The sequence below is a fragment of the Genypterus blacodes genome, unplaced genomic scaffold (assembly GCF_046128005.1).
Source record: "Genypterus blacodes isolate CSIRO-AG114 ecotype Tasmania unplaced genomic scaffold, CSIRO-AGI_Gbla_v1 ptg000061l_1, whole genome shotgun sequence".
Taxonomy (NCBI): Eukaryota; Metazoa; Chordata; class Actinopteri; order Ophidiiformes; family Ophidiidae; genus Genypterus; species Genypterus blacodes.
Window position 1 is genome coordinate 2,704,584 of NW_027466873.1, and position 16,694 is coordinate 2,721,277.

Below are 16,694 nucleotides of genomic sequence, written 5' to 3' on the forward strand. Positions count from 1 at the left end.
CACACACACACACAATATAGTTGTTGATTTTACGCTCTTTTTCCATATTTTTCAATCGTTTCCGGCTCTTTGAAATGGAAAATCTGCAGTGCTCTCTTGCAGTCAAGTCAAGTCAAGTTTATTTGTATAGCGCAATATCACGCACAATGCCTCAAAGGGCTCTGCGGGATCACACATCAAACGGCTCCCGACCCAGCCCAAAGCTCTCCAAGAAGACACGCGAAAACTCCCTAAAATAACCTTAACATGCAGAGGAGAGGGAAGGGAAGGAAACCTGCGGAGAGGGAATTCAAAGAGAGCGACTCCCCTCTCACCCAAATGGCCAAATGTACTATAGGAGTCGCAGACAGGGAAAAAGTCAATTACAAAAAGGGACAGAGATGTAAATAATATACTTAAATCCTGAAATCCTGATCGAGGAGAGAGAGGAGTCCACCTGTCCCTGTGTCCTTGTCCCTGTCCGCAGAACACTGTGTATAATGATGACACGCGTGTGTTTATGACTACTTTAGATGATGATAAAGACCTCTTGTAACTTGATCCAAGACAGTACGATCACTCGCTTGAGTTTGCTTGCCATCCTCCATTGACTTTGATTCCTTCAGTGCGTCAGATGTTAGTATGAATAAACAAAATCATCATCGTTGTGAGAGAAAACAATGCGAGGAAGGATTGTATGTGTCTTTCTACAGTCGCCACCATATAAGGACTGTTGAAAGTGTAAATGGCATGTTGAAGACGTGGCGGTGGTCGTCCTCAATTTTACACCCAACTGTGTTTTGTATTAGGGTTGTGTTCTTTATTTAAAGTGAGAAAAGATGGAATGTCAGAAGAAATTCTCCGTCTTCAAATATTCATTTTCCTACGCAGCTGTACATTAGTTTCTCGTCGCAGCTGAGAGGACACGACAAACTGTTCCGTCTCATTCCAAGCTATGGTAGAGAATATTGATTCTTCACAAACAGAACATGTTGCTCAGGGAAAGGGGGTGGGGGATAAAGCTCACATATTTTAAAGTTAAAAACATTCAATGGAAGTTTTGAGGTTCTTCTCGTCGGCTTGGCGGTGCTGCATGAGCACGCCAGCTGCCGGAATCACAAAGAGGCACAGGACTCTCATTTTAACATAATCTCTACAATCAATCGGGAACACTGCAGAGGAGTCAATGGGCCTTGACAATATGTACCTGTCAGATCATTGCCTCTAATGCATTCAGCTCTGACGCCTCTGATAGGCAGCGACAGCTCAGCACACTGCCGAGCACTCGCCTCCCTCAGACGGAGTGACAGCCTTTTGTCCGGCCACCTGCGTGCGATCACTCCTACCAAAAAGACGCAAAACCAAGTAGCAAAGAATTCTGAATTTGATGTTAACATACTGCTTAAGTAATTAAAACACCTAAAACACATTCTATTTACACGTCTTATTCATCTAAACGCGGGTGGCAAGAGTGCTATGGTGTCTGGGAAATGTAAGTTCTTAAGCGAGCACGTACTGGTTAAGCCGTAACGCAGGAAATATTACATAAATATCCAATATCATAGGATGCTGCCTTGGCGGTTTCCGTTGCAAGAGAGGGCTCCGGTGCTAATAACATTTTTATTAATGCACTGAAGCAATAAAAACAAAATACTCCCGCCACTTCTTAGTCAGTGGTTTTTGAATATCATTGATTCAATAGCTTTCACATTACAGTAAACACCGCCGGTGTGTTTTCTCGCCTCATATGGAATGCATAGCGGGAAAATCCAGGTGCTATAAAAAAGCCACAACAAAATTTATAGTAATGGAGCGAGTTAGAGGGTAGAGACACTAAGTGGCAGCCATGTTTGTGTTTGTTTGTTAATGTTTTGGGGGGAGAGTTACTTTTGTTTGCAGGAAAAGCTTCTTCGTATCTCACTGCGGTTGAGATGTTTGGGCAGTGTGCATGCAAAGATGAATGTCATTGGTCTATTAGTGCCAAAATACATGACCTTATAGGGGACATATGCATTTTATTATACTCCCTTGTTTTATAGTCATAGAGGACGATGTACTGTATGTGTGGAACATTGCCAAAATGCCTATAGAAATGCACCCAGAAACACAAACCTATAGCGTAGCAGATAGCAGCAGACAACCAGTCAGACCCAAAGCCTGTCTTTTGGGGAAAGGGACATGTTTTCACTCAATGAGCATAGCTGTGCAACATGGGAATAAAAGCAGATCACTGTGTTTTTTGCACATCAAGTGAATCTGAGATGTCCTCTTTGATTCTGGTGCTTCCACTTAAAAAGCACACATTTGTTTCTAAGTTGTGTTTTGCCCTAAGGCAAGTGACCACAAGTACGTACAAGCACACACACACACACACACACACACACACACACACACACACACACACACACACACACACACACACACACACACACACACACACACACACACACACACACACACACACACACACACACACACACACACACACACACACACACACACACACACACACACACACACACACACGAGGTGAAAAGGATTTTAGTGTCAGTCATTGTTGTTTTTGCATCATTTAGCATTAAGTGTGCACTTCATTCTGCACTAATGTGACCACGGGAGACTGTCACATTAGCGTGACCATTAACGTGGCCACAGGAGGCGGTAAGATTAGCGTGACCATTAATGAAAGCAGACGTGTCAAACGGAGAATTTGCAGCCTGACTGAAAATCACAAATCTGGCCAATCTCGAAAGGAGCAGCGGAAATCTTTTACTTTGCTTTGATCATAAATAGATAAAGGGACTTGCCAGCAACTCTCAACGTGGTTACTTAATCACAGTAACAGAATGCTTTCTAAACTCTGCTCATAGATTTTCATAATAAAACTTCTTCACTGGTGAATTCATAAACTCAGCGCCAAGCAGGAGAACAGAAATACATGGATTACCTTCTGTAATATAAGTGCAAGTCTTGATTGGCCAACAAACTGATATGACATCACCAGAGGCACACACTTTTTCATTTTGGGAAGCATTAACTAGTGAATCCGACTCATGTCCCTCTGGAACATGAAAGCTGTTATCACTTGGCTCAGGTGACTGAAGTCGATGTTCAGAAATCTACGGAATGAAATAAAAACTTGAAACAATATACTCTTCGTCGCTGTCTTACTTCTGTGACAGGCTCGAAACTTGTCAAACACAGATGGGGTTCAAAGCTTAAAAACAAGCTGATTTCACTGCATTACAGCAGGGAAGTGAGTGAGTGAGTGAGTGAGTGAGTGAGTGAGTGAGTGTGTGTGTTTTCCCTCTGCTGCACCACGACCAGTCGACACGCAAGACAGATTGACGAGAGGGAAGTCTTCTCTCCCGACACGACGATCCACAGATTGGGGCGGGGGAGGGGGGGGGCACAGTACTCATGTTTGGTAATCATGGCAATGCCCCCCAGCCCCCAGACACACACAGACTCCCTCCCCATTAAAGCTTTTACACAGATTCTCTTCACTCACCTTCCCTAATCATTAAATTTGATTAAATGGAATATGAGATCAAGGCTGGTGTAAAGAGCCAATTACCAGGGGGCAGATGTGCTTTGTGGAGACATTACACAGCTCCATGCGGATGATATGTGGATTTATAGGGGACAAAACTCAGTGACTACTGTGCTACTGTTTGGTGTTTCACATCCCACACACCCTCGGCGTAACGAGCACGAGACCACCTACTCAGTGCTTTCACAGGATAATCATTGAATAAGCAATGGTGCAAAGTTTAACACAAAAGACAACTTAAACCATGCCGCCTCCGCCTTCTGTTTTCCCTTTGCTGCCGCGAGCAACGATGGAAAACCCAGACCGCACAAAATGGGATTTGATGGAGAGGAATATCTTTTTATCCTCTCCTTCCTCACCTATCGACAAAAGCGAGTCAAAGCGTCGTATAATATCACCTTGGGAAATAGCCACCGAGACAGGGGTTTCTTCTGTCCTTTTCCTGATTAATGATGCTGTAATGAGAGCCATCAATGACCAAACCTTTAAATGATATGACGCTTAGGACAGGGACCACTCTGAGGCGCATATAAATGATAGACTGAAAGAATGGTTAGGAACAGGATTTAGCGTCCGGAATTCTCTTGATTGTTCACTTAAAGCAGCGATCTTCCAACAAGGAAGGCGGGAAGTACAGAAGTCTGCGAGAGGGCAAACACGCCCCTCTCATCAAGGCCCTCCTCTCTCTCTCTCTCACACGAATGTTAATGTGTTATTGATTATAAACTGAGGTGCCTGATGGAACCTGATTGGACTAAATAGTGTTTTAGTCGCGTTTGGTGATGTTCCCACTTTACAGGAGGTTCCATTTCCCTCCATCGCTCAATCCTTGGTCCTTTCTGACTCAGGGACTTGAGTAGGGAAGTGTTAACATGACTGCCAAGGGGCAAAGAGGAGTGTATTATTCTGAAGACAATTGTGCGTAAAAAAAAAAAAACCCTCTCCGCTGAGAAACCAAGGCATCTCTGTGGGGGGTTAATAAAACGTCAGCGTTCAGACAAATCCTAAAGGGGGCAGCCACACATCTCTGGACGGGGATGTTAGACGCACAAGGATAGACACATGGCAGAGACGGGAGACGGCGTCGGGCTGTGTGCTTAGGACTTAAAGATGTAGACTGAAGGCGATCCTTGCTTGATCCCCTTTTGGATCTTGTTAAGCTCAAGGATAAGAAGAAGAGAGGGAAGATTGGATATTCCACTCAGGGATCCGAGCCAGCCGTCTCGTAGGAACACACCTAGCAGTTTCAATTAATAGCAGGCTGGACAGAACGCTTTAAATATGGGGACTGGGGCCAGTTTGGTGAAAATAGAAAGAGGCCTTCGTTTAATTGCTTTAACATATTGACACTCTGTTCAAAACATCTAAATGTCACATGTTAAATGCGTTATGCTATTATATTTAAAGGGTAAATCTTGCTCACAACAAGCGGCTTAAATCGCCAGAATCAACATTTTCTCCCCTAATTACAGCTTCATTACGCCTGGCCAGCATGTTCCCCGGCACATATCCCATCCACTTATTTCCTGCAGCGCATTGTCAATTTCCATCATTATTCACATAATTGTTTGGAGTGACAATCTGTGTCCTGCAGCTCCACCATACACAGCGCTCAATTAGAATCGCACTGCGGAGAGCTGCTCAGGGGTTTTCGACACATGGCAAACATCATTACCATTCACTTCAAACCAGTGAGTCACGCTCATTAGAGGGGCACTGAGCTCCACGCAGGAAGTGTCATCAAGGTGATCACGCACAGCGGCGTTGATAGTCATAGTCAGGCAATGCAAACCAAGGTCTCGTCTGAATGGGAATCGGATGCTTCTTTTATTTTGACCCCATTCATTACTTTGACAGCAGCCATCTTTGCTTCCATAGAAATGAGCCAGGATTTTGACTTAATTTTAACTTTAATTGGGCATAGATGCAAACTGATTTCTGAACACTTAACACGCAAAATTAAGAGTTTTACTGTTTTTACAAGGAAATATGCTCAGGTAAACGGGTGTAATATCTTTTTACGATTCCTTTTAAAGACCCAGATTGACCAGGGATTCACACTGTGGTCTTGTCTGCTCTCCACCTGACTAACGCCACTCACCTTCCAAATAACTGATGCAAAGAAATCTTAATTTACACGACCCACAGTAAACAAAGACCTTGTACGTGTCCCTATAACGTGCCAAGTTCTAGGGATTTGAGTCTGTGAAGGCTGCTTGGGTTCCATTCCAGCTTTCAGGAACTTTGCCTGTAAAATAATGATGTGCTCTGGGATGAATTATGTGGAATAATTCGACAAAAAGTAATAAAGCCTGTAGCTTCCATTACACCAGAGGATCCCGCTCCTATTGAAATATTCATGACATAAATGTTATTTCAGGTCAGAGCAGCTGTGGGTTTGTTGTACAGGTGTAGTGACACTCAGGTTTGGGCTCCACTGGGTTCTTCATAATGCATCATCCGGATACATAACTGACACACCTGAATAGACATCAACTATGATTTTGTCAGGTATAACTCAATCAGATTTGTCAAATGGTGATGTTTTTTTGCCAGATTTCTGTGTTAATGTCGCTCTCCTGCAGAATAAGTGGAGAGTGACACCCTCACACAGCCATGACCACCGGATGTTGCACCCCTTCATCACCATATTTTAGGTGAATTTGCTCCGTGTAGCTGACAAAAACAACACATGGATAAGACAATCAACAGGCTCAATTTCTGTTTCAACTTATATACGTTTCCTTTGAAAAGACACATTTGACTGAATCATCGTATAGGATTATAGACAGAATAGGTCCTTACCTCCGAAAAGTAACGCCATCAACTGAAGCGTCAGAATAAGCAACATGTTTCTTGGAGTCGTTTAAAAAAACAAAAACAAGAATCTCCCCGAAAAAAAGGTTTAGTTCAAATCTTCAAACTGTACTTGCTGCATCGTGAGTGAAAATGGGGGAAAAAATCATCGTTTTTTGCGTAAAATCTCATCTCAGCTTCATCCACAGATGTCCAAATGCAGGTAAATCATAGTCAGAGATATTTAGAATATTCCGTAACGTTTTATCACTTGTTAGTCGGGTTCTTATCCAGAATATTGAAGAACTGAAGAGGACGTTGGAAGTTGTGCGCAGCTTAGCATGACTCTTCGTAGCATTTTAGAGAAGATCGTGCGTCTCGTAAATGCTTTAAAGTTCTGTTTTTTGGTCCATTTATCACGAGATTCTTAAAGAAATATTGTCCCTCCAAAAAAAGGATCAGCTCCAAACCGTTTTGGTCGTTTCTCCTCCTGGGTTCAGGTTGTCTTCTCTTCAATCTCCGCATTAGTCGCCAGCTGCTCGCCAGGTTCCTGAAGTTGGCTGCCGTAAAGTCCGGCAGTTTCGGCCGAACGTGAACTGCTCGCGTCCGGCATCGCGTCTGGCAGATTGCGCAAAAGTGACACACGGAACCTCCAAGCGCATGGATCCAAACCTCTGATGAAGAGTCCTGAACTCCGGCGTGTGGCGGCTGCTTCCCCCCTCACCCCTCGGAGACCGAACGTCCAATTGTGCTCCTGCTTAATTAGACTTTGGCACCAGGTGGTCCAACTGTTCCCTCTTCGTTCCGGTAAGCAGGTCCTGGCTACGGTAACATGGTGGCTTACGCGCCCGCCGTCACCGGTCCAATGCGCGTCGAGAGACGGTGGCGGAGAGGCAAACCTAAGGCGGTGACAACAATAACTGTCTCGGTCGGTCAGCAGGGGGGCGTGCGGGGCACAAACACATCGCGCCTCACAGGTGGCGCTGATAAGGCATATACTATCAAACCAGGTGGATTCAATTCATATTTAACCCCAAAGGCATCTTATTCTCCTCTAAATGCTATTAAAGTCTCATTTGAACGGTTTCAAGCTCCCCGTATGCGTTTGTTATCATATACATAAACGCGTTTATTAACTACCTTAAATATGTATATATGAACCGAGCCTGTTACCTTTTATTAGAAATGAATCACTTTAAAAGTTGTTATGGGACATTTACTGGCGCCTGCTGCGTTTCGCTACTTGCCAGGTACTAGCGACCCCATGTGGCGAGAGGAGGAAACTGAAATGACTCTGTTGCTCAGTATGGAGTCAAAAGAAGATAACAGAAAGTTATTATGACAATAACATTAGATTACATCGAGTTGAAGCTTGTATATATGAGGAAAAAGTTGATCAATTCGGAAAGAAACTTCAGATGATTCAGTTATTTTATGCTTTTGAATTATGTCTCAGAGTATAATTATGGAATCGCCATGCAGTCCCTATAACTGCATCGCTAATTATTGTAATTATCAACATGTCATAGCAGTTTAATGTAGTCCAGCAGATGTATATTATGTTCAAAGCTGACAGTTAAGGCCTTTTAAAAGACTAAATGGTAATATTTCCTCTAGGTGAAAAGCAGGTCCTGTTCTTAGTTTCCTATCTACTTTGTTCATGAATAGAGTTGCCCTGTTCAACATAATTGGGGGAATGTTGAAACATTTGAGATGTTTTGTTGTTGTTGTTTTTACTGTAACCTGACAATTGATTCATGGATGTTCTGTGCACCAGATGGTGTTGTGGAGGACAGAAGAAGACAGATTCATGAAGAAATCAGACAAGTTGCAAATTGGATGTGTCGCTCTTCCCTTGATCATCTCTTTCACACTCCTCTCCTTATTGCTGTGATCTCCTCTGAGGTCTTCTTTTGTGATCAACCCGAGGCGAACTGATCAGAACAGACACATTTTCAGAAGTGAAAGGATGTCAGTTACATTTGATAATATGGTTTCAGACTTCTTAATAGACCTCTTAAGTGTTTCTACCTTGAAAGCTTGTTGTCCTTCAAATTCATGCTCAAATGGAACATTTATAACATCTGTCACTTTAAATGGGTAACACAACTGAATTCTATCCATAGCAGAAGAAAGTGAAGCCTTAAATGTTCTTTATGCCCCTCAATCTTCTCCGACATTTATGATTCAGGCTTTTAATACATTCTACAGCAGCTTAAGGATTACTTAAAGTGTCTAACACTTCTGATTTACACGAGCGTTATGTGAAAGATCAGAATTTACATTGTGAGAGGTTTAGTTCAATATAGTTCCAGTTTAGTTTTTGTTTGTTTGGAGAAATTAACCTTTCATAAGTTACTTCAATTTGGTAATCAATAAAATCACAGTAAATCCTCTATAAAAATGTGTATCCAAAATGTTAACTGACAGTTAGTTTAATAAATGCCATTGTTCAGACTTGAATCTGTAATGGGTTCCTGTTACGTGACGTTTCCAGTGCGTGGAGCTGAGTGTGTGGGCTGATCCTGAGGAGCAGCGCAGCATTGAGTGCACCAGTCTGTCTTTACTTTGGTGCGTACGTTTTTATGCCTGCGTATAGATTTTGAAGGGTAGAACTCGCTTCTGGAAATAGGCTCGTGTCACCCGCGTCACTTTATCACAGATGTCGTAAATTGTCAAACCCAATTCGGTTTGAGAGTGGGAAAGATCCAACTAATGCAGAGAGGCGACGACAGCGCTGTTCTCAGCAAGGTGAGCTCCCACACTCAGCCGTCTTTATCTCTTGTACATATTTGCATCAGTGGAGCGTGCATGTGTGTGTTCCAAGTACCATAAACCCTGGACTCCGTGGCTGCCAAAGCGGGGCCCTATGTCCCTCTGCAGTACAGCCAGGGCCCGCTCTGCTCCGTGTGAGTGTGAAATCTCACTCACTACTAAATCATAGTTACAGCACTGCATTCTGCCTGATGTTTAAGGCGGCGCTCTCCAGTTGACTTCCAATTCTGTCCTGTTCTCTTGGAGCCAAGCTTTTACTTCCTCCCAAACATATGCAATTCGATCCTGTGGGGGGGAAACAAATTCACTCGGAACAGCTGCAAAATGCATTAGAGCTGCGGGGACCAGGGTGTTGATGTAGAGCAGTCACTTTCCGAGGCCGTAATGTTGGGCCAGAACATCGCTCACACAAAGGCTGGTACCAATCCAAATGCAGCTCCTCTAGAGCCAGACACTCAGACAAATCCCTTGAAGCCAGCGTAACACTGAGGTTCATTCAGCCTGCTAGAAACCAGAGAAGGCACCAGACAGAACCCGAGTGTCTTAGATTACATCGTCTGTAGCCGCAGGTCATTAGAGAAGAAGAAGTAGCTGTAACTACTCTGAGACCTGCACATGGTAAGTTCATTTACTAGGCTAAATTACAGAGTCTGCAGTAGAACACACACGTTATCCATCTTCCAGCTAAGATGCACTAAATCACTGATATTAGTTTTGAAAAAGAAGACGAATTCCCGATAGAATTTCAAAATACATTTGTCTCCTGCTCCCTCCAGCGTGTTCTGGGTCTGCCCCACAGTATCCAGGCATCCAGACCACCATCGACTGGATCCTCTCAATCTGAAGGAGCGGCGGCTATACTCTGGACTCCATCCTGATGCCTGAGCTCCTATCTGTGATCACATTCATCCAGTCAGCAGAACTCATGACCCAAGGTAAGACGTTTGACGTGGCATCACTAACCCACCTATCGATCTCAGGTTGGATCCTACACTCACTCCAAAACAACACCCCAAGATACTGGAACTCTTCAATAGAGAGGTAGAGGATAAATGTTTTGTGCTCTGGAAAGCAGATTAAATGCTGTATATCTAGGCAGCAGATTTGATTGTTTCAGTGAGTCTTGTTAGCGGTTTACATTCATTCCAGTAAAACCAGTCCGACAAGTGTAGCAGCTTACTGCAGCAGTGCTTTTGAAGTTTCTCTGTGCGACCTTAACTCCGTCCCTTGGGCGCACACTGGGGGCCCGTCCTCTACACTATACATAAAGAATAGTCCCTTGTGTCTTCTTTTTGGGTGGTATCCTTCATCCGTGACCTTAGCCGGCCTCGGAAGCTTGTCCTCCAGTCAGCTGGTAGACAGCAGGCACCAAATTCATCACAACCTTTCATTCTCCAGCCCAGCCTATCTGATCTATGATAGGATTAATAATAACCGCTGCAGACTGCCCGCTCGCCCTCTGCGCCTTGCCCACTCCAGGCCTGTGCAGATTACCACCAGCCATTAAACCACAGTCCATTAAAACTGTATTTACTTATCAGCCTCTCTGGGGCCATCACTCTGTTTTCAAGACTGATGCCCAAAGAGAAGCCATGAGTGACCTTCCTATAGCCCACAGTGCACTAAGTCACTGGCGGCTACACTCCACCTTCCTAAAATGATTTGTGCCATTATATATTTATTTATGTGCTGTCTAACCTCTGCAGAATGCAATGTTAGTCCTATAAAACGTGTAGGATAATTGATAAGTTTTGAGCCTCGGCGGTGTCGTCGTAATTTATTTTTCAATGTAAGCTCCTTCCAACTCGCTCGCGCCTTTGCCAACAATGCCTGAGAGATTTCACTGCAATTTATCCGCCCCATACAAAAAGTTGTTCATGTTTCAGAAGATGTGAAAGCAAGTTAGATGATCAAGAACCTTGGGTACCGTAAGAACTAAGGTAAGTCAGTTATAATCACTTTCCCCAATCTTTATTTAAACTTTATATTTCCTTGCAAGTTGTTTTATCCTGGCCCTACTGAGCTCATACTGACGACTGTTCAGTTGGCTCTGTCTTGATTTAGCAAGTATAATCTGAGACTGAAAAGTTCACTCTCATTAAAGACCCCTCGGATTTGCCCCGAGACACAGTTACCCTCAGGTGGTTTGTGCTTTAATGTCAATTTTGTGTTACATCGACCTTTGTTCGACCTTTTCTTGCAGTCTCATCCGGAGCAGATCAGGCCCTGTGCTCTGTTCGTGCGAACTGTAAAAAAGGCCGCTTCATACTGCGCTGAAGGCTTGATTGAGGTACTGTACGGTACTTTTATTAATGTTTGTTTGTTGTCTCTTTATAGGGATCATTTGTATGTAAAAACACACAATACTGGATGTGCTCGGCCTGTAAGCGGCCAAATTTATATATGCAGTGCTGTGGCTCAGGAGGACCAGGATTAGGAACCACTGACTCAGTTCAAATGCAGCTGATGTGCAAAATCACAAAGGGAATCAAAACACGAGAAATATTACAGCTTTGACTCATCTCCGTTGGCCTCAGAATCTTTCAATCAACCCTTATACTGAAGAAATAATCATTCAGTGGGAAATCAAACAGAACAGACAGGCCATGCCCTTAATGATAACCTTTGTATGGCAGCTGCTATCAAAGCTGATGTTTGTGACGCGTTGTGAATGACGTCACAGCACTGCGCGCGTGTGTGTGCGTGTATTACTGATTCCAGTTGAAAACGCCTCTGTTTCCCGCTGCGAAACTCGGGGCTAACTGCAGTGCGTGCCATTATATTTGAGTGACAGTGTGGCGGCAACAAAAGCATAAATGGGACAAGGTGAACTCTCCTCATTCCTTCTTAACGCAGACAGTTATTTCTTATCAGCCAGACTCCGTCGTGGTCTACTTTGGGTGTGCTTAACTTCCCCTGACCTTTAAAAGGGGCCTGATTATTTCCACCCACAATCTATGCTCGGCAATATGCTGCCAGCACAAAGGGATATTAGGCCCCGGAAACTGCTGGTCTGATAATTCCAGTTCTCGCCATGGAACTCGAGTGGAAGCTAAACCACAATGCTGCCGTCGCCTCTATTATTATTCCAATGCCTCCTCCTTCACCTTGCCACCGGTGCTCCGCTGCCTTTCACAGTTTGTAGACTTTACGCACAGCCATAGGAGTTCTGCGTAACTCCCGTGTCGTGCTTCCGTTTTTTATTGCGTCCTAACAGTGGTTTGTATTCACGGCCGTTAACTTTCTGCTTAATGCAGCGGCCTCCCGGGACTCATCTCCCAGCTCTGCACGGCCCCAGAATACCGGATAGCTATGTAAATCTTCTCTGTGAATGGGAGAATGGGAGCCTCCTATGCCTGCAGCTCCCCTGACAGTATGATTTTGGACAAAAAAATATAGAGAGAATCTACAGGGAACCAACAGGTTTAAATGTTTAACAGGTTCTTATTTTACATGTAATCTCGTTATCAGAAGTTACAGGGGGTCGTATCCATCACCAAGGGAACACATAAAAATCCTATTGTTCCCTTCTTGCCTGTGCACCAGATAAATGATGGCTTCGCATCAAGAGAAGCTCGATCCATCGCCAAGGATTTGTGGCCAACAAAGTAATTTCGATACTGTTCTTTGTATTGATAGATGGGGCCAAAATGTAATAAAGAGCCAATTTACTTGTGAGGGGGGGTAACAGAATGAAACTCCAGTTATCATCCCTCTTTTTTTCCCTGCTTCTCCTCCATCCTCCTAGCGCGGCTCAAAATTAGATGGGAAGAAAACACAAGGGGTGATATTTTTTGACGGATCTTTGTGCTTTACTTGCACCATTACAATGAGATTATCTATAATCGCAGCAAGCAGTATCATCATATGTAATAATGAGAAACGTGACAATTCCAATGGAGTCTGTGTGCCCTGGTGAGTTCTTCTTGGTTGTTGTTGTTGTTGTTTGAAATATAGCCTGAATTTAACAGAGAAAAAGCAGTGAAACACCTCAGTGTCACATTAGCTCATGTATTTCCTCAGGGAGCACAAATGACAGCCAACTTCTGCAAAGCCGTCTCAAATCTGATGTCTGTAAGTTTGTGGTGACCTCGGGCGCTTGCTCTGCGATGCTTCATGAATGACACTGACACACGCTGTGCTACATTGATGCTCACAAGCCCCCCAACCTCCAGCGCTTCCCTGTAAGTACCTGAGATAATGCTGAACCCGAGAGTCAGGAGGGGGGGCCCGGAAGCTGAAATAAGCCATGTTTGTCATCCCCAAATGCTGGATGTGCTGTTGCCGCCTGCTGTTCCTGCTCTTTGACAAGCACCCCTGTGACCGCACAGTGGCAAAAATAAAAATTAAACTCAGAGTGGAAAAGAGATTGGAGGAGTCAGATGTCTAGCGAAAGACTTAAGAACTAATCACAGGCAGGTTTCTACCAAAAAATGAGGTAAGGTAGATCATTTCTGAGCGATTGGGTTGGAAATTGAAACTAAATTGAGTGGGGATGGAAAGAATCAAGAGAAAGATTCTGAGTAAGCTGCCATCTATTCAAGCAATGATACCATTATATTTCAAATGATCAAATTCGAGTTAATCAAACCTTGATTAAACTATAACATAATGAGCTGTGTGTTTACATTTACACATGATTATGAACATATGTATGTATGTATAAGTGTGAATCCTACAGAATATGTGCTATGTAGGAGCAGATGTCTGCCACAGAACATCTGCTGCTACAATTGTATTCTGTACGGCTGTGCTGTACTGCTTCCCCCTAGAGACGGAGTGTGAGACTGCATTTTTACTCTTAATTCAGTCAGTAAATACCTGTATATACTGTATATGTCAAACAATTAACAGGATAACCCCGGCATCATTTAATACTTACACAACTGCGGATACATCACACAAATCGTATCGACATAAAGCTAGTGGTCAAGCAGTCGAACATCGTTAGAGAAAGGGCACCCAGATAGGATCCGGGAGGGCAGAGTCCGATTCCCGGTTGGCCAGAAACAGAGAGAGCAGACAGAGCTGACAAAGCACAGCACAATGCCAGCTCTGCACCGATCTTCCAATGAGGGTAAATTCATAAATACTTTGATTTTTTTTGGGGGGGGGGGGGATTTGTTGTTATTGAAGCAAACATTGTGCACACAGTTGTAGGATATTTTGGAGATCATTTTTTATACAGAAAGAGGGGAAAGAGGAGAGAGAGAGATAGAGAGAAGGAAGGAAGGTTGTATTATCACTACCATTGTTGTTGGACTTTATATATAGACCCTGAGGTAGAGTACAAGTAGATTGGAATTGCAATGATGTCATAGGGTACATACAGATCTTACAGGATGATGTCAAACAGCAATGTAGGCCAGTACAAATCGCATCATAGGTTGTGATAGAGAGAGAGAGAAAAAATTAAAAAAAACAGAGAGAGGACATCCCACCCAGAAACCCCACCCAGCCCCACGGTCACACAACCTCGTCCTGGACTGCCTGAAATGCAAAATAAAATGATAAAATAAAATAAAAAGGAACTGATCTGTGATCTGTGTCACTGGTCTGGCATAGCCTGTAAATCTGTGAAATAGGAGAGGAAAGGTTGCCATCTCTGGTAGAACTGATCAGTCATAGATACTTTGATAAGTGTTTTTGATAACATTTTCATCCTATTTTGTGTTATTAAGGGAAGAAGCATCACGGTCTGGTGATGAGCTTTGTAAATACAGCTCCAAGCAAGCAGCTCCATGCAAGCTAGACAAGCAGAAGGCACATTAAAGGAAATGATTCAGGGAGAATGGAGTAGATGACTTAGTACATCAACTCAGATTGATTTGTTTTGGTTACTTTGTAAAAATGTTATTGAAAAAGGCTCCATGAGCTAATTGACTGCCTACTATTCTGTTATTTTGCACATTTTCATTAAAGATTTAATTGAATTTAAAGTTATTTATCCGGTGATTGAGTGACTGTTTAATATTGGCTCAGCCAGGTCTACATACAGATGGGTGACACACAGTGAGAACAGGCAACAAAAGATTCTCCTGTTACTAACTTGACACACCATTCTCTTAACAACTGGCCCCATGCTGACATGCCATGGTTTATGGATCGCGTCATACTTCATAGTTGCTTGCAAGTCTAGTTTTAATTGGACCCCTGTTTTCCACCCATCCACCCGTTCTCTCAAGCTTTTGATGCTGTGTGGGATCACAAGAGGCTGGCTCCAATCCCAGCAGTTACCAGGCGAGACCACCGGTCCATCACAGGGCTGACAAACTCGTTCACAAAACAGGAAAGCCAAGGTTCATCTTCTTCTTCTTCTAATGTGAGAAGAATTCTAACCACCAAGCCACTGCTCGGCACCTGAATCCCTCTTTCACACTCCTTATTTATTTTGTATTATGTATAGTTCATTATTATGTATAGAGGCTTCAGAATGCTGATGAGTGCAGAGCTCTCAGGGGTCCTGAAATGATTGGACTGCCTGTGAATACTCCTGTTCTTTCAAATAATGAAGTAAAAAAAATGTCTCCAACAGCAAAGTAATCAATGAATACAATGAATAAACTAAGAATCACTCAAATTCATCATCTTGTGTATTAGTGAATGAATAAATGAAGCATTTAACTAAAGGTGTGAATATATTAATTCATTAAAGCAATGGTTTGTGATACCTGATACCTGAACAGTATCTATAATGCTTTATGTTTTCACAATGTATTTTTAACATTGCTTAATATATCCCAAGTGATGGTATAATAAACCATAATAATGTAATATGATGAGAATACAATGTGACATGCTATAATGTGGTCATGACAGCACACACGCTTCAAGTAACATAGGGATGTACTATATCCAGCAAACATACTGTACCTTAGGGCTCAGCCAGAGGTGGAATACAACCATCTTACTCTTGATCCTGACACCAGAGGCTCTGTGATAGACATTCAGAGAGTGCAGCCTTAACACGCAGCCTGGCTGAGAGAACATCGCTGGCGTGAGGTGGGAATATAGTGGCTCAGACACATTCTTCAGTGCCATGCATTAATCTGAAATGCTTTAAAAAGGATCGTTATCATTTCAGCGCAATGTAATTCTTATGCCTGGTTTCACATTTCTCCTTCATTCATAACACGATATATCATTATTTCCACTGCCAGTTCTAACAAATACTCACCTGTTGATGTATGATATCTTTGTGTGTTGATAATCGGAACAGTAAACCATTTATAACAAAACAGACGTGTGATAGATATCAGTTTTTAGAGCTGTCGTATATAAGAGGCCAAAGAAGAAAGCACCATGATCTACTGTATAGAATATCATAAACCTTTTCTTGCAAAGTGGATTACATAATTCTCAATGTAATGCCTGAGCATAAAATGTAATTATAATACCTCATGATCCTGTTAAGGGCTTTTTAATAGCAGATAATTTGACTTGTCGTAGTGGTTACAGCACAGGTGTAATTAGCAACATTAATTATGGCTCCCTTCTGTTCTTCATTGTGCCAGTGAGCGGGCATGAACAATACCAGGTTCCTACATGGAATTAAGCCAATGTTAATGTTAATATCATAGACAGAGGACAC